This window comes from Somniosus microcephalus, chromosome 8 (assembly GCF_052327205.1).
Source record: "Somniosus microcephalus isolate GS21.2 chromosome 8, FLI_Smic_1.0, whole genome shotgun sequence".
Taxonomy (NCBI): domain Eukaryota; kingdom Metazoa; phylum Chordata; class Chondrichthyes; order Squaliformes; family Somniosidae; genus Somniosus; species Somniosus microcephalus.
In genome coordinates, this window is record NC_140994.1 from 99,548,412 (window position 1) to 99,572,941 (window position 24,530).

Sequence of the window (24,530 nt, forward strand, 5' to 3'; positions counted from 1 at the left end):
TGTCCATCCACTAACCCATCTGTCCATCCCACTAACCTATCTCTCCATCGCACTAACATGTCTGTCCATCTCACTAACCACTCTGTCCACCCACTGAACAGTCTGTCCATCTGCTGACACATCTGTCCATCCAATGACCCATCTGTCCATCCCACTAACCCATCTGTCCACCCACTAACCCGTCTGTCCATCCAGTAACACGTCTCTCCATCCCACTAACCCGTCTGTCCATCCCACTAACCTGTCTGTCCATCGCACTAACATGTCTGTCCATCCCACTAACCAGTCTGTCCATCCCATTAACCTGTCTGTCCATCCCCTGGCCCATTTGTCCATTCACTAACTCGTCTGCCCATTCACTAACCTGTCTGTCCATCCCACTCAACTGTCTGTCCTTCCCAGAAACCTGTCTGTCCATCCCACTGGCCTGTCTGCCCATCCACTGACCTGTCTATTTAACCCACTGACAAGTCTGTCCCTCCATTGGCCTGTCTGTCTATTCCACTGACCCGTCTGTCCATCTCACTGACATGGCTGTACATCCACTGACCTGTCTGTCCATTCACTAACCCATCTTTCCTCCACTGACCCATCTATCCACCCACTGGCCTGACTGTCCATCCCACTGACCCGTCTGTTCCTCCCACTAACCCGTCTGTCCATCCACTGGCCCATCTGTCCATCCATTGTCACGACTGTCCATCCCACTGAACTGTCCCTCCATTCATTAACCCGTCTGTCCATTCACTAACCCGTCTGTCCATCCACTGACACGTCTGACCATCCACTGGCCCATCTGTCCATCCCACTAACACATCTGTCCATCTCACTAGCCCATCTGTCCATCCACTAACCCGTCTGTCCATCCCACTAATACGATGGTCCACCCACTAACCCGTCTGTCCATCCATTGACCCATCTGTACACCCCACTAACCCACCTGTCCATGCCCATTGCCCATTTGTCCTTTCATTAACTCGTCTGCCCATTCACTAACCTGTCTGTCGATCCCACTGACACGCCTGTCCCTCCACTGGCCTGTCTGTCCATACCACTGACACGTCTGTCCATCTACTGGCCCGCCTGTCCATCCACTGACCCATCTATCCATCCACTGGCCTGTCTGTCCATCCCACTGACCCGTCTGTTCATCCCACTAACCCGTCTGTCCATCCACTGGCCCATCTGTCCATCCACTGACATGTCTGTCCATCCCACTGAACTGTCCCTCCATTCACTAAACCATCTGTCCATTCACTAACCCGTCTGTCCATCCCACTAACCCATCTGTCCATCCTCTGGCCCCACTGTCCATCCACTGACATATCTGACCATCCACTGACCCGTCTGTCCATCCCACTAACCCATCTGTCCATCCTCTGGCCCCACTGTCCATCCACTGACATGCCTCACCATCCACTAACCAGTCTGTCCATCCCACTAACCTGTCTGTCCAACCTCTGGCCCCTCTGTCCATCCACTGACATGTCTGACCATCCACTGACCCGTCAGTCCATCCCACAAACCCATCTGTCCATCCCACTAACCCATCTGTCCATCCACTAACACATCTGTCCTTCCCACTAACACGACGGTCCACCCAGTAACCTGTCTGTCCATCCACAGACCCGTCTGTCCATCCATTGACCCATCTGTACACCCCACTAACCCGCCTTGTCCATGCACTGGCCCAGTTGTCCATTCACTAACTCATCTGCCCATTCACTAACCTGTCTGTCCATCCCACTGGCCTGTCTGCCCATCCACTGACCTGTCTGTTTATCCCACTGACCCATCTGTCCATCTCACTGACCAGTCTGTACATCCACTGACCTGTCTGTCCATTCACAAACCCGTCTGTCCATCCACTGAGCCGTCTATCCATCCACTGGCCTGTCTGTCCATCCCACTGACCCGTCTGTCCATCCCACTGACCCGTCTGTTCATCCCACTAACCCGTCTGTCCATTCACTAACCCGTCTGTCCATCCACTAACCCATCTGTCCATCCACTAACCCATCTGTCCATCCCACAAACCCATCTGTCCATCCACTAACCCGTTGGTCCATCCCACTAACATGACGATCCACCCACTAACCCGCCTGTCCATCCACAGACCCATCTGTCCATCCATTGACCCATCTGTACACCTCACTAACCCACCTGTCCATGCACTGGCCCAGTTGTCCATTCACTAACTCATCTGCCCATTCACTAACTTGCCTGTCCATCCCACTATCCCATCTGTCCATCACACTGACCCGTTTGACCATTCACGAACCTGTCTATCCATCTCACTAACCTGTCTGTCCAGTCACTAACCCACCTGTCCTTCCCACTGGCTGTCTGCCCATCCACTGACCTGTCTGTTTATCCCACTGACACGTCTGTCCCTCCACTAGCCTGTCTGTCCATCCCACTGACCCATCTGTCCATCTCACTGAAGTGTCTGTACATCCACTGACCTGTCTGTCCTTTCACTAACCCGTCTGTCCATCCACTGACCCATCTATCCATCCACTGGCTTGTCTGTCCATCCCACTGACCCGTCTGTTCATTCCACTAACCCGTCTGTCCATCCACTGGCCCATCTGTCCATTCACTGACACGTCTGTCCATCCCACTGAACTGTCCCTCCATTCACTAACCCATCTGTCCATTCACTAACCCGTCTGTCCATCCCACTAACCCGTCTGTCCATCCTCTGGCCCCTCTGTCCATCCACTGACACGTCTGACCATCCACTGACCATCCATTGACCCGTCTGTCCATTCGACTAACCCGTCTGACCATCCACTGACCCAGCTGGCCATCCACTGACCCGACTGTCCATCCCACTGACATGTCTGTCCATCCCACTGACGCGTCTGTCCATCTCATTAACCAATCTGTCCATCCACTGACCCGTCTGTCTATCCACTCACCCATGTGACCATCCACTGACCCATCTGTCGATCCCACTAACCTGCCTGTCCATCCCACTAACCTGTCTGTCCATCCCACTGACCCATCTGTCCATCCCACTGACAAGCCTATCCATCCCACTTACCCGTCTGTCCATCCACAGTGCCATCCGTCCCTCCACTAACCCATCTGTCCATCCAGTAACCCACCGGTCAACCCACTAACCCGTCTGTCCATCCATTGACCCGTCTGTCCATCCACTGACCCATCTGTCCATCCCACTAACATGCCTGCCCATCCACTGACCTGTCTGTCCATCCCACTGACCCGTCTGTCTATCCACTGACCCGTCTGTCCATCCATTGACCCGTCTGTCCATCCACTGACCCATCTGTCCATCCCACTGACCCGTCTGTCCATCCACTGACCCGTCTGTCCATCTACTAACCCGTCTGTAATCCCAATATCCCGTCTGTGCACCGAAAGAGCCGTTTGTCCATTCACTAACCTGGCTGTCCATCCACTATCCTGCCTGTCCATCCACTAACCCATCTGTCCATCCCACTAACCTGTCTGTCCATCGCACTAACATGTCTGTCCATCCCACTAACCAGTCTATCCATCCACTGAACAGTCTGTCCATCTGCTGACATGCCTGCCCATCCAATGACCCATCTGTCCATCCCACTAACCCGTCTGTCCATCCACTAACCTGTCTGTTCATCCAGTAACACGTCTGTCCATCCCACTAACCCATCTGTCCAACCCACTAACCAGTCTGTCCATCCCACTAACCTGCCTGTCCATCCACTGGCCCATTTGTCCATTCACTAACTCGTCTGCCCATTCACTAACCTGTCTGTCCATCCCACTAAACTGTCTGTCCTTCCCACAAACCTGTCTGTCCATCCCACTAACCTGCCTGTCCATCCCACTATCCCATCTGTCCATCACACTGACCCGCTTGACCAATCACTAACCTGACTGTCCATCTCACTTACCTGTCTGTCCATTCACTAACCCATCTGTCCATTCACTAACACGTCTGTCCATCCCACTGGCCTGTCTGCCCATCCACTGACCTGTCTGTTTATCCCACTGACACATCTGTCCCTCCACTGGCCTGTCTGTCCATTCCACTGACCCGTCTGTCCTTCTCACTGACCTGTCTGTACATCCACTGACTTGTCTGTCCATTCACTAACCCATCTGTCGATCCACTGACCCGTCTATCCATCCACTGGCCTGAATGTCCATCCCATTGACCCGTCTGTTCATTCCACTGACCCGTCTGTTCATTCCATTAACCCGTCTGTCCATCCCACTAACACATCTGTCCATCCACTGTCACGTCTGTCCATCCCACTGAACAGTCCTCCATTCACTAACCCGTCTGTCCATCCCACAAACCCATCTGTCCATGCTCTGGCCCCTCTGTCCATCCACTGACACGTCTGACCATCCACTGACCCATCTGTCCATCCCACTAACCCATCTGTCCATCCCACTAACCCGTCTGTCCATCCCACTAACCCATCTGTCCATCCCACTAACACGACGGTCCACCCACTAACCTGTCTGTCCATCCACAGACCCATCTGTCCATCCATTGACCCGTCTGTCCATGCACTGGCCCATTTGTCCATTCACTAACTCATCTGCCCATTCACTAACCTGTCTGTCCATCCCACTGACACGTCTGTCCCTCCACTGGCCTGTCTGTCCATAACACTGACAAGTCTGTTCATCTCACTGATCCATCTGTACATCCACTGACCTGTCTGTCCATTCACTAACCCATCTGTCCATCCACTGACCTTTCTATCCATCCACTAACCCATGTCCATCCCAATAACCTGTCTGTCATTCCCTAACCCGTCTGTCCATCCCACTGACCCATCTGTCCATGCACTAACCCATCTGTCCATTCACTAACCCATTTGTCCATCCCACTAACCTGTCTGTCCATTCACTAACCTGTCTGTCCATCCCACTAACCTGTCTGTCCATCACCCTAACTTGTCTGTCCATCCAACTAACGTGTCTGTCCATCCCACTAACCTGTCTGTCCATCCCACTAACCTGTCTGTCCCTCCACTGGCCCATTTGTACATTCACTAACCCATCTGCCCATTCACTAACCTGTCTGCCCATCCCACTAAACTGTCTGTCCTTCCCACAAACCTGTCTGTCCATCCCACTAACCTGTCTGTCCATCCCACTAACCTATCTGTCCTTCCCACTAACCTGTCTGTCCATCCCACTAGCCTGCCTGTCCATCCCACGAACCAATCTGTCCATCCCTCTGACCCGTTTGCCCATTCACTAACCTGTCTATCCATCTCACTGAACTGTCTGTCCATTCACTAAACCATCTGTCCATTCACTAAGCTGTCTGTCCATCCTACTGACCTGACTGTCCATCCACTGACCAGTCTGTCCATCCCACCGACTCGTCTGTCCCTCCACTGGCCTGTCTGTCCATCCCACTGACCCATCTGTCCAGCCACTGACCCGTGTGTCCATCCACTGACCCATCTGTCCATCCCACTGACCTGTCTGTCCATTCACTGACCCATCTTTCCATTCACTAACTCGTCTGTCCATCCCACTTACACATCTGTCCATCCATTGGCCTGTCTTTCCATCCACTGACCCGTCTGACCATCCATTGACCCGTCTGTCCATCCCACTAACCCGTCTGTCCATGCACTGGCCCAGTTGTCCATTCACTAACTCGTCTGCCCATTCACTAACCACTCTGTCCATCCCACTAACCTGTCTGTCCATCCCACTAACCTGTCTGTCCATCCCACTTACCTGTCTGTCCATCCCACTATCCCATCTGTCCATCACACTGACACGTTTGCCCATTCACTAACCTGTCTATACATCTCACTAACCCGTCTCTCCATTCACTAACCCATCTGTCCCTCCACTGGCGTGTCTGTCCATCCCACTGATGCAACTGTCCATCTCACTGACCTGTCTGTAAATCCACTGACCTGTCTGCGCTATCTCTAACCCGTCTGTCCATCCCACTGACCCGTCTGTTCATCCCACTAACCCGTCTGTCCATCCACTGGCCCATCTGTCCATCCACTGACACGTCTGTCCATCCCACTGACCTGTCCCTCCATTCACTAACCTGTCTGTCCATTCACTAACCCGTCTGTCCATCCCACTAAACTGTCTGTCCATCCTCTGGCCCCTCTGTCCATCCACTGACACGTCTGACCATCCACTGACCCATCTGACAATCCATTGACCCATCTGTCCATCCCACTAACCCGTCTGTCCATCCGACTAACCCGCCTGTCCATCCACTGACCCAGCTGGCCATCCACTGACACGTCTGTCCATCCCACTGACCCGTCTGTCCATCCCATTGACCCGTCTGTCCATCCACAGACCCATCTGTCCATTCACTAACCTGCCTATCCATCCCACTGACCCATCTGTCCCACCACTGACCAGTCTGTCCATCCACTGATCCATCTGTCCATTCACTAACACGTCTGTCTAACCCACTAACCCGTCTGTCCATCCAGTAACACGTCTCTCCATCCCACTAACCCGTCTGTCCATCCCACTAACCTGTCTGTCCATTGCACCAACATGTCTGTCCATCCCACTAACCTGTCTGTCCATCCCACGATCCCATCTGTCCATCACACTGACCCGTTTGACCATTCACTAACCCGTCTGTCCATCACACTGGCCTGTCTGCCCATCCACTGACCTGTCTGTTTATCCCTCTGACCCGTCTGTCCATCTCACTGACCTGTCTGTACATCCACTGACCTGTCTGTCCATTCACTAACCCGTCTGTCCATCCACTGAGCCATCTATCCATCCACTGGCCTGTCTGTCCATCCCACTGACCCGTCTGTTCATCCCACTAACCCGTCGGTCCATCCCACTAACCCATCTGTCCATCCACTAACCCATCTGTCCATCCCACTAACATGACGGTCCACCCACTAACCTGTCTGTCCATCCACAGACCCGTCTGTCCATCCATTGACCCGTCTGTACACCCCACTAACCCGCCTGTCCATGCACCGGCCCAGTTGTCCTTTCACTAACTCGTCTGCCCATTCGCTAACCTGTCTGTCCATCCCACTAACCTGTCTGTCCATCCCACTAAACTGTCTGTCCTTCCCACTAACCTGTCTGTCCATCCCACTTACCTGTCTGTCCATCCCACTATCCCATCTGTCCATCACACTGACCCATCTGTCCATTCACTAACCCGTCTGTCCATCCCAATGGCCTGTCTGCCCAACCACTGACCTGTCTTTTTATCCCACTGACACGTCTGTACATCCACTGACCTGTCTGTCCTTTCACTAACCCGTCTGTCCATCCCACTGACCCGTTTGACCATTCACTAACCTGTCTAACCATCTCACTGACCTGTCTAACCACCTCACTGACCTGTCTGTCCATTCACTAACCCGTCTGTCCATCCCACTGGCCTGTCTGTCCATCCACTGACCTGTCTGTTTATCCCACTGACACGTCTGTCCCTCCACTGGCATATCTGTCCATACCACTGACCCATCTGTCCATCTCAGTGACCCGTCTGTTCATCCACTGACCTGTCTATCCATTCACTAACCAATCTGTCCATCCACTGACCCGTCTTTCCATCCCCTTGCCTGTCTGTCCATCCCACTGACCTGGCTGTCCATCCCCCTAACACGTCTGTCCATCCACTGGCCCATCTGTCCATCCACTGGCCCATCTGTCGATCCCACTGACCCGTCTCTCCTTTCACTAACCCTTCTCTCCATTCACTTACCCGTCTGTCTATCCCGCTAACATGTCTGTCCATCCACTGGCCCTTCTCTCCATCCACTGATGGGTCTGACCATTCACTGACCCATTTTTCCATCCCACTAACCCATCTGTCCATCCACTGACCCATCTGCCCATCCACTGACCCGTCTGTCCATTCCACTGAGCTGTCTGGCCCTCCCACTGACCCATCTGTCCATCCCACTGACCGCTGTGTCCATCCCATTGACTCATCTGTCCATCCACAGACCCGTCTGTCCATTCACTGACCCATCTGTCCATTCACATACCTGTCTATCCATCCAACTGAACCATCTGTCCCTCCACTGACCCGTCTGTCCATCCACTAACCCGTCTGTCCATCCCACTAACTCAACGGTCCACCCACTAAACCGACTGTCCATCCACTGACCCATCTGTCCATCCACTGACACGTCTGACCATCCACTGACCCATCTGACAATCCATTGACCCATCTGTCCATCCCACTAACCCGTCTGTCCATCCGACTAACCCGCCTGTCCATCCACTGACCCAGCTGGCCATCCACTGACACGTCTGTCCATCCCACTGACCCGTCTGTCCATCCCATTGACCCGTCTGTCCATCCACAGACCCATCTGTCCATTCACTAACCTGCCTATCCATCCCACTGACCCATCTGTCCCACCACTGACCAGTCTGTCCATCCACTGATCCATCTGTCCATTCACTAACACGTCTGTCTAACCCACTAACCCGTCTGTCCATCCAGTAACACGTCTCTCCATCCCACTAACCCGTCTGTCCATCCCACTAACCTGTCTGTCCATTGCACCAACATGTCTGTCCATCCCACTAACCTGTCTGTCCATCCCACGATCCCATCTGTCCATCACACTGACCCGTTTGACCATTCACTAACCCGTCTGTCCATCACACTGGCCTGTCTGCCCATCCACTGACCTGTCTGTTTATCCCTCTGACCCGTCTGTCCATCTCACTGACCTGTCTGTACATCCACTGACCTGTCTGTCCATTCACTAACCCGTCTGTCCATCCACTGAGCCATCTATCCATCCACTGGCCTGTCTGTCCATCCCACTGACCCGTCTGTTCATCCCACTAACCCGTCGGTCCATCCCACTAACCCATCTGTCCATCCACTAACCCATCTGTCCATCCCACTAACATGACGGTCCACCCACTAACCTGTCTGTCCATCCACAGACCCGTCTGTCCATCCATTGACCCGTCTGTACACCCCACTAACCCGCCTGTCCATGCACCGGCCCAGTTGTCCTTTCACTAACTCGTCTGCCCATTCGCTAACCTGTCTGTCCATCCCACTAACCTGTCTGTCCATCCCACTAAACTGTCTGTCCTTCCCACTAACCTGTCTGTCCATCCCACTTACCTGTCTGTCCATCCCACTATCCCATCTGTCCATCACACTGACCCATCTGTCCATTCACTAACCCGTCTGTCCATCCCAATGGCCTGTCTGCCCAACCACTGACCTGTCTTTTTATCCCACTGACACGTCTGTACATCCACTGACCTGTCTGTCCTTTCACTAACCCGTCTGTCCATCCCACTGACCCGTTTGACCATTCACTAACCTGTCTAACCATCTCACTGACCTGTCTAACCACCTCACTGACCTGTCTGTCCATTCACTAACCCGTCTGTCCATCCCACTGGCCTGTCTGTCCATCCACTGACCTGTCTGTTTATCCCACTGACACGTCTGTCCCTCCACTGGCATATCTGTCCATACCACTGACCCATCTGTCCATCTCAGTGACCCGTCTGTTCATCCACTGACCGGTCTATCCATTCACTAACCAATCTGTCCATCCACTGACCCGTCTTTCCATCCCCTTGCCTGTCTGTCCATCCCACTGACCTGGCTGTCCATCCCCCTAACACGTCTGTCCATCCACTGGCCCATCTGTCCATCCACTGGCCCATCTGTCGATCCCACTGACCCGTCTCTCCTTTCACTAACCCTTCTCTCCATTCACTTACCCATCTGTCTATCCCGCTAACATGTCTGTCCATCCACTGGCCCTTCTCTCCATCCACTGATGGGTCTGACCATTCACTGACCCATTTTTCCATCCCACTAACCCATCTGTCCATCCACTGACCCATCTGCCCATCCACTGACCCGTCTGTCCATTCCACTGAGCTGTCTGGCCCTCCCACTGACCCATCTGTCCATCCCACTGACCGCTGTGTCCATCCCATTGACTCATCTGTCCATCCACAGACCCGTCTGTCCATTCACTGACCCATCTGTCCATTCACATACCTGTCTATCCATCCAACTGAACCATCTGTCCCTCCACTGACCCGTCTGTCCATCCACTAACCCGTCTGTCCATCCCACTAACTCAACGGTCCACCCACTAAACCGACTGTCCATCCACTGACCCATCTGTCCATTCACTGACATGTCTGTCTACCCCACTAACCCACCTGCCCATCCACTGGCCCTTCTGAACATCCAATGACACATCTGTCCATCCCACTAACCCGTCTGTCCACCAATTGTCTAGTCTGTCCATCTGCTGACACGTCTGTCCATCCAATGACCCATCTATCCATCCAACTAACCTGTTTGTCCATCCACTAACCCGTCTGTCCATTCACTAACCCGTCTGTCCATCCCACGAACCCATCTGTCCATCCCACTAACCCATCTGTCCATCCACTGATCCGTCTGTCCATCCACTGACCCGTCTGTCCATCCCACTGACTCTTCTGTCCATCCCACTAACCCATCTGTCCATCCCACTGACCAGTCTGTCCCACCACTGAAACATCTGTCCATCCCACTAACATGTCTGTCCATCCCACTGACCCATCTGTCCATCCACTGACCCGTCTGTCCATTCACTAACCTGTCTGACGATCCACATACTGTCTGTCCATTCACTAACATGTCTGTCCATCCCACTAACCCGTCTGTCCACCCACTGAATCATCTGTCCACCCACTGTCCCATCTGTCCATCCACTGACGCGTCTGTCCATCCACTGGCCCGTCTGTCCATTCCACTGACCTGTCTGGCCCTCCCACTGACGCATCTGTCCATCTCACTGACCTGTCTGTACATCCCACTGACCTGTCTGTCCTTTCACTAACCCATCTGTCCATCCACAGACCCGTCTGTCCATCCATTGACCCGTCTGTACAGCCAACTAACCTGCCTGTCCATGCACTAGCCCAGTTGTCCATTCACTAAATCGTCTGCCCATTCGCTAACATGTCTGTCCATCCCACTAACCTGTCTGTCCATCCCACTAACCTGTCTGTCCATCCCACTAATCTGCCTGTCCATCCTGTAATGATATCAGCAAATAGAGATGGTATTTGCCTGTTCGATTATGATGCCTTAACAGCATGGTTGCATGTATTGATTACTTATGCCTGACCAGCAGAGGTCATGTGAGAGACAAGCAGTTTGGTCTAGTTTCATTTTCGTTCTAGATGCATCACTAGCATCGTGTCTCTTGTAAAGCTGTATAAAGAATTGAATAGACTTTAGATTAAAACTCATTCTCTTTCATAAATGTCTCGTCATTGAACCCACAAAGAAATCAATAGATGGTGTCAGAAGTGATTGAAAGAGATGAAGAGAAAAAATCTGAAGTTAAATCAGCTCTCCACAAATTGGCAAGCCAAAAGAGAACATCGTTGCTTACCATTGGAGAATAGCTAACGAAGTGAAAAATGGAAGGTTTACACCCACCGGCGATGCTTCAGTTGACAGGTAATGTGGCTGAAAATTGGAGGAGGTTCAAACAACGTGTGGGGTTGTATTTAGTGGTAATCGGATCTGACGAGAAAGGTGATAAAATGAAAGCGTCACTGTTCTTACATGTCGTGGGTGATGAAGCGCTGGAGGTGTATAATAACTTCACATTCGCTGCTGATGGAGACAAAATGAAGCTAGATAAAATAATGGAACAGTTTGAGGCTTACTGCATACCTAAACGTAACATGACATTTGAGAGGCACAGATTTTTCACATGTGTACAGAAAACGGGAGAGACTATTGATCAGTATGTGACTGAACTGAGAAACAGAAGCAAATTGTGTGAATTTGGGGGACTGACAGACTCGCTGACAAAAGACAGACTGGTGTGTGGTATTCCAGATAATGGTCTAAGGGAAAGACTGCTAAGAGAGCAAGATCTAGACCTGGGAAAAGCCATAGCACTATGTAGGGCTACAGAGACTGTGAAGTTGCAGGCAAAGGAGCTGCTCAGTGACAGTAGCTGCAAATGAAAGGGACAATCGAAAGACATGTAGTCGATGCGGTACACAGCATCCACCAAAAGAGTGTCCAGCATATGGTAAAAAATGCAATAGTTGCAACAAAAACAACCATTATGCCCGTTGCTGTAAGAACCAAGCGCAACAAAGCAAGGTCCATACAGTAGATGAAAGCGAGATAGAGGAGTTCTATGGAGATGTTGTGTCTGAAAACAAAAAAGAAGAAAGAGACTGGATGTTGACACTAAAAGTGAATGACATACACATTCCATTTAAATTGGATACTGGAGCACAAGTTAATGTGATATCAGAGACTGATTTTAAGAAAATTGACCCAGACCAAAGATACATGGAATAAAAGTGAAAGTGACAGGATACTCAGGTACTGAGATACCAGTGAAAGGAAGATGCATTGTCAAAGTAACACACAAGGACAGAGAGCACACGCTAGCATTAATCGTGGTGCCAAAGGATGTGCAAGCCATACTAGGTTTAAAAGCCTGTGAGAGACTGAACCTGGTAAAGAGAGTCCTCGTTGTGGAAAGCGAAGGAGAGACAGTCTATGATGAACTGAATGTTGCGTACACACCGGGTAAGCTGATGTATACAGCAGACACGTTGTCCAGAGCTGTTGACCCAGGAGAGCCCGCAAAGACAGTGAAAAGACGGATGTACAAGGCAAAAGACAGTGGAACTGACTTCTACCAGAGCATACTTGTATACCGCACAACACCGCTCGAGTGTGGTATGTCACCAGCCCAACTCCTTATGGGACGTCGGCTAAGGTCAAACCTACCCATCCCGGAGAACCTCCTGAAAACAAAAGAGGGGGAGAAAGTGAGGAAGTTCAAAGAGCAACAGAAAGAAAAGCAAAAGTACTACTATGACAGAGGAACACAAAACCTACCTGAACTCCACACTGGTGACCAAGTAAGGTTCAAAGACAAAACAAACACATGGACTCAGAAGGGAACTGTCCTGAGTGAAGTTCAACCAAGATCATACACCATTCAGACGGATGAGGGTGCTGTTCTGAGAAGAAATCGTCGAGATCTTCTCATGGACCAGCCACAGCAAGTCGAAGGACTGATACTGTTGAACAACCTGATCACACAGCTGAGAACCAATCATCTGAGGCAACAACTCAGATTCAAGGACAATCAATCAGAAAATCCTCAAGACACGTGAAGCCTCCTGAGAGACTCATTGAGCAAATTTAAGGACTATTGTTATAGAAGGAAGTAATGTTATCTTATTCTTTCTTCAAGTTCTAGTGTATTGACATATTTCATGTGAACACACAAAGCAAGGTTAAAAAACCTTGACCATGATAATGATAATGTAAGTTCATTAAGTGTTACAGTTAAATGCAGATTAATACAAAGAAAACATGTTGTTAGTTAAAAGTAAAATACTTTTGTTTTAAGAAAAGGAGATGTAATGATATCAGCAAATAGAGATGGTATTTGCCTGTTCGATTATGATGCCTTAACAGCATGGTTGCATGTATTGATTACTTATGCCTGACCAGCAGAGGTCATGTGAGAGACAAGCAGTTTGGTTTAGTTTCAGTTTGGTTCTAGATGCATCACTAGCATCGTGTCTCCTGTAAAGCTGTATAAAGAGTTGAACAGACTTTAGATTAAAACTCATTCTCTTTCATAAATGTCTTGTCATTGAACCCACAAAGAAATCAATAGACATTACACTATCCCATCTGTCCATCACACTGACCCATTTGACCATTCACTAACCTGTCTATCCATCTCACTGACCCGTCTGTCCATTCACTAACCCATCTGTCCATCCCACTGAGGGTAGCCTCAGTCTGCAGGACGATATAGATGGGTTGGTCAGATGGGCGGAACAGTGTCAAATGGAATTTAACCCGGAAAAGTGCGAGGTGATGCACTTTGGGGGGACTAACAAGGCAAAGGAATGCACAATGAATGGAAAGACCCTAGGCAAGACGGAGGGTCAGAGGGATCTGGGTGTGCAAGTACACAGATCTCTGAAGGCGGCGGAACAGGTGGATAAGGTGGTAAAAAAGGCATATGGGGTACTTGCCTTCATTAGCCGAGGCATTGAATATAAGAGCAAGGAGGTTATGATGGAGCTGTATAAAACACTGGTTAGGCCACAGCTGGAATACTGTGTGCAGTTCTGGTCGCCAAACTACAGGAAGGATGTGATCGCGTTAGCGAGGGTGCAGAGGAGGTTCACCAGGATGTTACCAGGGCTGGAGCGCTTCAGCTATGAAGAGAGACTGGGCAGATTGGGTTTGTTTTCCTTGGAGCAGAGGAGGCTGAGGGGGGACATGATTGAGGTGTACAAAATTATGAGGGGCATAGATAGGATGGATGCTGAGGAGCTTTTTCCCTTAGTAGAGGGGTCAATAACTAGGGGGCATAGATTCAAGGTAAAGGGCAGGAGGTTTAGAGGGGATTTGAGAAAGAACTTTTTCACCCAGAGGGTGGTTGGAGTCTGGAACTCACTGCCTGAAAGGGTTGTGGAGGCAGAAACCCTCACAACATTTAAGAAGCATTTGGATGTGCACTTGAAATGCCATAGCAGACAAGGTTACAGGCCAAATGCTGGAATACGAGATTAGATTAGACAGGGCTTGATGGCCGACGCGGACACGATGGGCCGAAGGGCCTCTATCCGTGCTGTATTACTCTATGACTCTATGACTCTATCTGTCCTTCCACTGACCTGTCTGTTTATCCCACTGACACGTCTGTCCCTCCACTGGCCTGTCTGTCCATCCCACTGACCCGTCTGTCCATCTCATGGACCTGTCTGGCCCTCCCACTGACCCATCTGTCCATCTCACTGACCTGTCTGTACATCCGCTGACCTGTCTGTCCTTTCACTAACCCACCTGTCCATCCACAGACCCGTCTGTCCATCCATTGACCCGTCTGTACAGCCCACTAACCTACCTGTCCATGCACTGGTCCAGTTGTCCATTCACTAAATCATCTGCCCGTTCGCTAACCTGTCTGTCCATCCCACTAACCTGTCTGTTCATCCCACTAAACTGTCTGTCCTTCCCACAAACCTGTCTGTCCATCCCACTTACCTGTCTGTCCATCCCACTATCCCATCTGTCCATCACACTGACCTGTCTGTCCTTTCACTAACATGTCTGTCCATCCACAGACCCGTCTGTCCATCCATTGACCCATCTGTACACCCCACTAACCCGCCTGTCCATGTACTGGCCCATTTGTCCATTCACTAACTCGCCTGCCCATTCACTAACCTGTCTGTCCATCCCACTAATCTGTCTGTCCTTCCGACAAAACTGTCTATCCATCCCACTTACCTGTCTGTCCATCCCACTATCCCATCTGTCCATCCCACTGACCCGTTTGACCATTCACTAACCTGTCTGTTTATCCCACTGGCCTGTCTGTCCATCCACTGACCTGTCTGTTTATCCCACTGACATGTCTGTCCCTCCACTGGCATGTCTATCCATACCACTGACCCGTCTGTCCATCTCACTGACCCGTCTGTACATCCACTGGTCTGTCTGTACATTCACTAACCCGTCTGTCCATCCACTGACCCGTCTTTCCATCCACTTGCCTGTCTGTCCATCCCACTGACCTGGCTGTTCATCCCACTAACACGTCTGTCCAGCCACTGGCCCATCTATCCATCCACTGACCCGTCTGTCGATCCCAGTGACCCGTCTCTCCATTCACCAACCCTTCTCTCCATTCACTTACCCATCTGTCCATCCCACTAACACGTCTGTCCATCCAGTGGCCCTTCTCTCCGTCCACTGATGGATCTGACCATCCACTGACCCATTTTTCTTTCCCACTAACCCATCTTTCCATCCACTGACCCATCTGCCCATCCACTGACCCGTCTGTCCATTCCATTGACCTGTCTGGCCCTCCCACTGACCCATCTGTCCATCCACAGACCTGTCTGTCCATTCACTGACCCGTCTGTCCATTCACATACCTGTCTATCCATCCCACTGAACCGTCTGTCCCTCCACTGACCCGTCTGTCCATCAACTAACCCGTCTGTCCATCCCACTAACTCGACGGTCCACCCACTAACCCGACTGTCCATCCACTGACCCACCTGTCCATCCACTGACACGTCTGTCTACCCCACTAACCCACCTGTCCATCCACTGGCCCGTCTGAACATCCAATGACGCGTCTGTCCATCCCACTAACCCATCTGTCCACCAACTGACCAGTCTGTCCATCTGCTGACACATCTGTCCATCCAATGACCCATCTGTCCATCCCACTAACCTGTTTGTCCATCCACTAACCTGTCTGTCCATCCACTAACCCGTCTGTCCATCCCACTACCCCATCTGTCCATCCACTAACCCACCTGTCCATCCACTGGCCCATCTGAACATCCAATGACCCGTCTGTCCATCCCACTAACCCGTCTGTCCACCAACTGACCAGTCTGTCCATCTGCTGACACGTCTGTCCATCCAATGACCTGCCTGTACACCCCACTAACCCACATGTCCATCCACTGGCCCATTTGTCCATTCACTAACTCGCCTGCCCATTCACTAACCTGTCTGTCCATCCCACTAAACTGTCTGTCCTTCCCACAAACCTGTCTGTCCATCCCACTTACCTGTCTGTCCATCCCACTATCCCATCTGTCCATCACACTGACCCGTTTGACCATTCACTAACCTGTCTATACATCTCACTAACCCATCTGTCCATTCAGTAACCCATCTGTTACTGGCGTGTCTGTCCATCCCACTGATGCATCTGTCCATCTCACTGACCTTTCTGTTAATCCACTGACCTGCCTGTCCTTTCACTAACCCGTCTGTCCATCCACTGACCCGTCTATCCATCCACTGGCCTGTCTGTCCATCCCACTGACCCATCTGTTCATCCCACTAACCCGTCTGTCCATCCACTGGCCCATCTGTCCATCCACTGACACATCTGTGCATCCCACTGACCTGTCCCTCCATTCACTAACCCGTCTGTCCATTCACTAACCCGTCTGTCCATTCACTAACCCGTCTGTCCATTCACTAACCCGTCTGTCCAACCCACTAACCCATCTGTCCATCCTCTGGCCCCTCTGTCCATCCACTGACATGTCTGATCCTCCACTGAACCGTCTGACCATCCATTGACCCGTCTGTCCTTCCCACTAACCCGTCTGTCCATCTGACTAACCTGTCTGTCCATCCACTGACCCAGCTGGCCATCCACTGACCCATCTGTTCCTCCCACTGACGTGTCTGTCCATCCCACTGACACGTCTGTCCATCTCACTGACCCGTCTGTCCATCTCATTGACCCGTCTGTCCATCCACAGACCCATATGTCCATTCAATAACCCGTCTGTCCATTCGCTAACCTGCCTATCCATCCCGCTGACCCATCTGTCCCGCCACTGACCAGTCTGTCCATCCACTGATCCATCTGTCCATTCATTAACCCATCTGTCTAACCCACTAACCCGTCTGTCCATCCAGTAACACGTTTCTCCATCCCAGTAACCCATCTGTCCATCCCACTAACCTGTCTGTCCATCGTACCAACATGTCTGTCCACCCCACTAACCTGTCTGTCCATCCCACGATCCCATCTGTCCATCACACTGACCCGTTTGACCATTCACTAACCCATCTGTCCATCCTCTGGCCCCTCTGCCCATCCACTGACACGTCTGAACATCCACTGACCCGTGTGTCCATCCCACTAACCCATCTGTCCATCCCACTAACCCATCTGTCCATCCACTAATCCATTTGTCCATCCCACTAACACGACAGTCCACCCCACTAACCCGCCTGTCCATGCACTGGCCCAGTTGTCCATTCACAAACTCGTCTGCCCATTCGCTAACCTGTCTTTCCATCCCACAAACCTGTCTGTCCATCCCACTTACCTGTCTGTCCATCCCACTATCCCATCTGTCCATCACACTGACCCATCTGTCCATTCACTAACCCGTCTGTCCATCCCACTGTCCTGACTGCCCATCCACTGACCTGTCTGTTTATCCCGCTGACACGTCTGTCCCTCCACTGGCCTGTCTGTCCATCCCACTGACCCATATGTCCATCTCACTGACCTCTCTGTACATCCACTGACCTGTCTGTCCTTTCACTAACCCGTCTGTCCATCCACAGATCTGTCTGTCCATCCATTGACCCATCTGTACACCCCACTAACCCGCCTGTCCATGCACTGGCCCATTTGTCCATTCACTAACTCACCTGCCCATTCACTAACCTTTCTGTCTATCCCACTAAACTGTCTGTCCTTCCCACAAAACTGTCTGTCCATCCCACTAACCTGTCTGTCGATCCCACTATCCCATCTGTCCATCCCACTGACCCGTTTGACCATTCACTAACCTGTCTATCCATCTCACTGACCTGTCTGTCCATTCGCTAACCCATCTGTCTATTCACTAACCCACCTGTCCATCCCACTGGCCTGTCTCTCCATCCACTGACCTGTCTGTTTATCCCACTGACACGTCTGTCCCTCCACTGGCATGTCTGTCCATACCACTGACCCGTCTGTCCATCTCACTGACCCGTCTGTACTTCCACTGACCTGTCTGTCCATTCACTAACCCGTCTGTCCATCCACTGACCCGACTTTCCATCCACTTGCCTGTCTGTCCAACCCACTGACCTGGCTGTTCATCCCACTAACACGTCTGTCCATCCACTGACCCGTCTGTCGTTCCCACTGACCCATCTCTCCATCCACTGGCCCTTCTCTCCATCCACTGATGGGTCTGACCATCCACTGACCCATTTTTTCTTTCCCACTAACCCATCTGTCCATCCACTGACCCATCTGCCCATCCACGGACCCATCTGTCCATTCCACTGACCTGTCAGGCCCTCCCACTGACCCATCTGTCCATCCCACTAACCCGTCTGTCCACCAGCTGACCAGTCTGTCCATCTGCTGACACATCTGTCCATCCAATGACCCATCTGTCCATCCCACTAACCTGTTTGTCCATCCACAACCCTCTCTGTCCATCCACTAACCCATCTGTCCATCCCACTAACCCATCTGTCCATCCCACTAACCCATCTGTCCATCCACTGACCCGTCTGTCCAGCCACTGACCCGTCTGTCCATCCCACTAACCCATCTGTCCAACCCACTGACCAGTCTGACCCTCCACTGACACATCTGTCCATCCCACTAACACGTCTGTCCATCCCACTGACCCATCCTTCCATCCACTGACCCGTCTGTCCATTCACTAACCTGCCTGATGATCCACATACTGTCTGTCCATCCACTAACACGTCTGTCCATCCCACTAACCCGCCTGTCCACCCACTGAACCATCTGTCCACCCACTGTCCCGTCTGTCCATCCACTGACCCATCTGTCCATCCACGGACCTGTCTGTCCACCCACTAACTTGTCTGTTATCCCACTAGCCCATCTGTGCATCCCACTAACCCATCTGTCCATCTACTGACCCACCTGTCCATCCACTGACCCATCTGTCCATCCCAATATTCCGTCTGTCGATCCACTGGCCCATCTGTCAATCCACTGACCCCTCTGTCCATTCTTTGACCCGTCTGTCCATCCACAGACCCGTCTGTCCATCCACTGATCCATCTGTCCATCCACTGACCTGTCTGCCCATTCACTAACCCATTTGTCTATCCCAGTAACCCGTCTGTCATTCCCTAACCCGTCTGTCCATCCCACTGACCCATCTGTCCATGCACTAACCCATCTGTCCATTCACTAACCTATTTGTCCATCCCACTAACCCGACTGTCCATTCACTAACCTGTCTGTCCATCCCACTAACCTCTCTGTCCATCCCACTAACATGTCTGTCCATCCAACTAACATGTCTGTCCATCCCACTAAACTGTCTGTCCATCCCACTAACCTGTCTGTCCTTCCACTGGCCCATTTGTCCATTCACTAACCCATCCACCCATTCACTAACCTGTCTGCCCATCACACCAAACTCTCTGTCCTTCCCACTAACCTGTTTGTCCATCCCACTAACCTGTCTATCCATCTCACTGACCTGTCTGTCCATTCACTAGACCACCTGTCCATTCACTAAGCTGTCTCTCCATCCCACTAATCTGTCTGTCCATCCACTGACCTGTCTGTCCATCCCATCGACTCGTCTGTCCCTCCACTGGCCTGTCTGTCCATCCCACTGACCCATCTGTCCAGCTCACTGACACGGCTGTACATCCACTGACCTGTCTGTCCATTCACTAACCCGTCTGTTCATCCACTGACCCGTGTGTCCATCCACTGACCCGGCTGTCCACCCCACTGACCTCTCTGTCCATTCACTGACCCATCTGTCCATTCACTAACCCGTCTGTCCATCCCACTAACATGTCTGTCAATCCACTGACCCGTCTGTCCATCCCACTGACCCATCTGTCCATCCCATTGATCCGTCTGTGCATCCACAGACCCGTATGTCCATTCACTAACCCGTCTGTCCATTCACTAACATGCCTATCCATCCCACTAACATGTCTGTCACTCCACTGACACGCCTGTCGATCCATTAACCCATCTGTCCATCCCACTAACCCGTCTTTCCATCCACTGACCCATCTGTCCACACCACTAAACCACCTGTCCATTCACTGACCCATCTGTCAATCAAATGACCCATCTGTCCATCCCACTAACCCATCTCTCCTTCCCAATAACCCATCTTTCCATCCCACTAACCTATCTGTCCATTCCACTGACCCATCTGTCTCTCCACTGAACTATCTGTCCATCCCACTAACGCGTCTGTCCATCCCTCTGACCCATCTGTCCATCCACTGAACCATCTGTCCATTCACTAACCAGTCTGTCCAACCACTAAGCTGTCTGTCCATCTACTGACCCATCTGCCCATCCCACTAACCTGCCTGTCCATCCACTGGCCGATCTGTCCATCCACTGACCCATCTGTCCATCCCACTGACCCATCTGTCCATTCACTAACCCGTCTGTGCATTCACTAACCCATCTGTCCATCCCACTAACCCATCTTTCCATCCCACTGACCGGTCTGTCCATCCCACTGACAAGCCTATCCATCCCACTGACCCGTCTGTCCATCCACTGACCTGCCTGTCCATTCACAAACCCGTCTGTTCATCCCACTGGCCCTTCTGTCCATCCACTGGCCCGTCTGTCAATCCACTGACCCATCTGTCCATCCCACTGACCCATCTGTCCATTCACTAAACCGTCTGTCCATTCACTAACCCATCTGTCCATCCCACTAACCCATCTGTCCAGCCCACTGACCGGTCTGTCCATCCCACTGACAAGCCTATCCATCCCACTGACCCGTCTGTCCATCCACAGACCCATCCAACCCTCCACTAACCCATCTGTCCATCCACTAACCCACCGGTCAACCCACTAACCCGTCTGTCCATCCATTGACCTGTCTGTCCATCTACTATCCCATCTGTCCATCCCACTAACAAGCCTGTCCATCCACTGACCCATCTGTCCATCCCACTGACCCATCTGTCCATCCACTGACCTATCTGTCCATCCCATCGACTCGTCTGTCCCTCCACTGGCCTGTATGTCCATCCCACTAACCCTTCTGTCCATCTCACTGACATGGCTGTACATCCACTGACCTGTCTGTCCATTCACTAACCCGTCTGTCCATCCACTGACCCGTGTGTCCATCCACTGACCCGGCTGTCCATCCCACTGACCTCTCTGTCCATTCACTGACCCATCTGTCCATCCACTGACCCGTGTGTCCATCCACTGACCTGGCTGTCCATCCCACTGACATCTCTGTCCATTCACTGACTCATCTGTCCATTCACTAACCCGCATTTCCATCCCACTAACATGTCTGTCAATCCAATGACCCGTCTGTCCATCCCACTGACCCATCTGTCCATCCCATTGACCCATCTGTGCATCCACAGACCCGTATGTCCATTCACTAACCCGTCTGTCCATTCACTAACATGCCTATCCATCCCACTAACATGTCTGTCACTCCACTGACATGCCTGTCGATCCACTAACCCATCTGTCCATCCCACTAACCCGTCTTTCCATCCACTGACCCATCTGTCCACGCCACTAAACCACCTGTCCATTCACTGACCCATCTGTCAATCAACTGTCCCATCTGTCCATCCCACTAACCCATCTCTCCTTCCCAATAACCCATCTTTCCATCCCACTAACCTATCTGTGCATTCCACTGACCCATCTGTCCCTCCACTGAACTATCTGTCCATCCCACTAACGTGTCTGTCCATCCCTCTGACCCGTCTGTCCATCCATTGAACCATCTGTCCATTCACTAACCAGTCTGTCCAACCACTAAGCTGTCTGTCCATCTACTGACCCATCTGCCCATCCCACTAACCCATCTGTCCATCCACTGACCTGCCTGTCCATTCACAAACCCATCTGTTCATCCCACTGGCCCTTCTCTCCATCCACTGGCCCGTCTGTCAATCCACTGACCCATCTGTCCATCACACTGACCCATCTGTCCATTCACTAAACCGTCTGTCCATTCACTAACCCATCAGTCCATCCCACTAACCCATCTGTCCATCCCACTGACCGGTCTGTCCATCCCACTGACAAGCCTATCCATCCCACTGACCTGTCTGTCCATCCACAGACCCATCCGCCCCTCCACTAACCCATCAGCCCATCCACTAACCCACCGGTCAACCCACTAACCCGTCTGTCCATCCATTGACCTGTCTGTCCATCTACTGACCCATCTGTCCATCCCACTATCACGTCTGTCCATCCACTGACCCGTCTGTCCATCCCACTGACCCATCTGTCCATCCACTGACCTGTCTGTCCATCCCATCGACTCCTCTGTCCCTCCACTGGCCTGTCTGTCCATCCCACTAAACCATCTGTCCATCTCACTGACATGGTTGTACATCCACTGACCTGTTTGTCCATTCACTAACCCATCTGTCCATCCACTGACCCGTGTGTCCATCCACTGACCCGGCTGTCCATCCCACTGACCTCTCTGTCCATTCACTGACCCATCTGTCCATTCACTAACCCGTCTGTCCATCCCACTAACATGTCTGTCAATCCATTGATTCGTCTGTCCATCCCACTGACCCATCTGTCCATCCCATTGACCCGTCTGTGCATCCACAGACTCGTATGTCCATTCACTAACCCGTCTGTCCATTCACGAACATGCCTATCCATCCCACTAACATGTCTGTCACTCCACTGACACGTCTGTCGATCCACTAACCCATCTGTCCATCCCACTAACCCGACTTTCCAGCCACTGACCCATCAGTCCAAGCCACTAAACCACCTGTCCATTCACTGGCCCGTCTGTCCATCCACTGACCCATCTGTCCTTCCCAATAACCCATCTTTCCATCCCACTAACCTATCTGTCCATTCCACTGTCCCATCTGTCCCTCCACTGAACTATCTGTCCATCCCACTAACGCATCTGTCCATCCCTCTGACCCATCTGTCCATCCACTGAAATATCTGTCCATTCACTAACCAGTCTGTCGATCCACTAACCCATCTGTCCATCCCACTAACCCGACTTTCCAGCCACTGACCCATCAGTCCAAGCCACTAAACCACCTGTCCATTCACTGGCCCGTCTGTCCATCCACTGACCCATCTGTCAATCAACTGACCCATCTGTCCTTCCCAATAACCCATCTGTCCGTCCCACTGACCGGTCTGTCCATCCCACTGACAAGCCTATCCATCCCACTGACCCATCTGCCCATTCACAGACCCATCCGTCCCTCCACTAACCCATCTGTCCATCCACTAACCCACCGGTCAACCCACTAACCCGTCTGTCCATTCATTGAGGTGTCTGTCCATCCACTGACCCATCTGTCCATCCCACTGACCCATCTGTCTATCCACTGACCCGTCTGTCCAACCCACTGACCCATCTGTCCCTCCACTGACCAATCTCTCCATCACACTAACACGTCTGTCCATCCCACTGACCCGGCTGTCCATTCACCAACCCGTCTGGCCATCCCACTAACATGTCTGTCCACCCACTGACCAGTCTGTCACTGCACTGACCTTTCTGTCCATCCACTAACCCATCTGTCCATCCAGTAACACGTCTCTCCATCCCACTAACCCGTCTGTCTATCCCACTAACCTGTCTGTCCATCGCACTAACATGTCTGTCCATCCCACTAACAAGTCTGTCCATCCCACTAACCTGTCTGTCCATCCACTGGCCCATTTGTCCATTCACTAACTCGTCTGCCCATTCACTGACCTGTCTGTCCATCCCCCTAAACTGTCTGTCCTTCCCACAAACCTGTCTGTCCATCCCACTAACCTGTCTGTCCATCCCACTAACCTGTCTGTCCATCCCACAAACCTGTCTGTCCTTCCCACAAGCCTGTCTGTCCATCCCACTAACCTGTCTGTCCATCCCACTAACCTGCCTGTCCATCCTGTAATGATATCAGCAAATAGAGATGGTATTTGCCTGTTCGATTATGATGCCTTAACAGCATG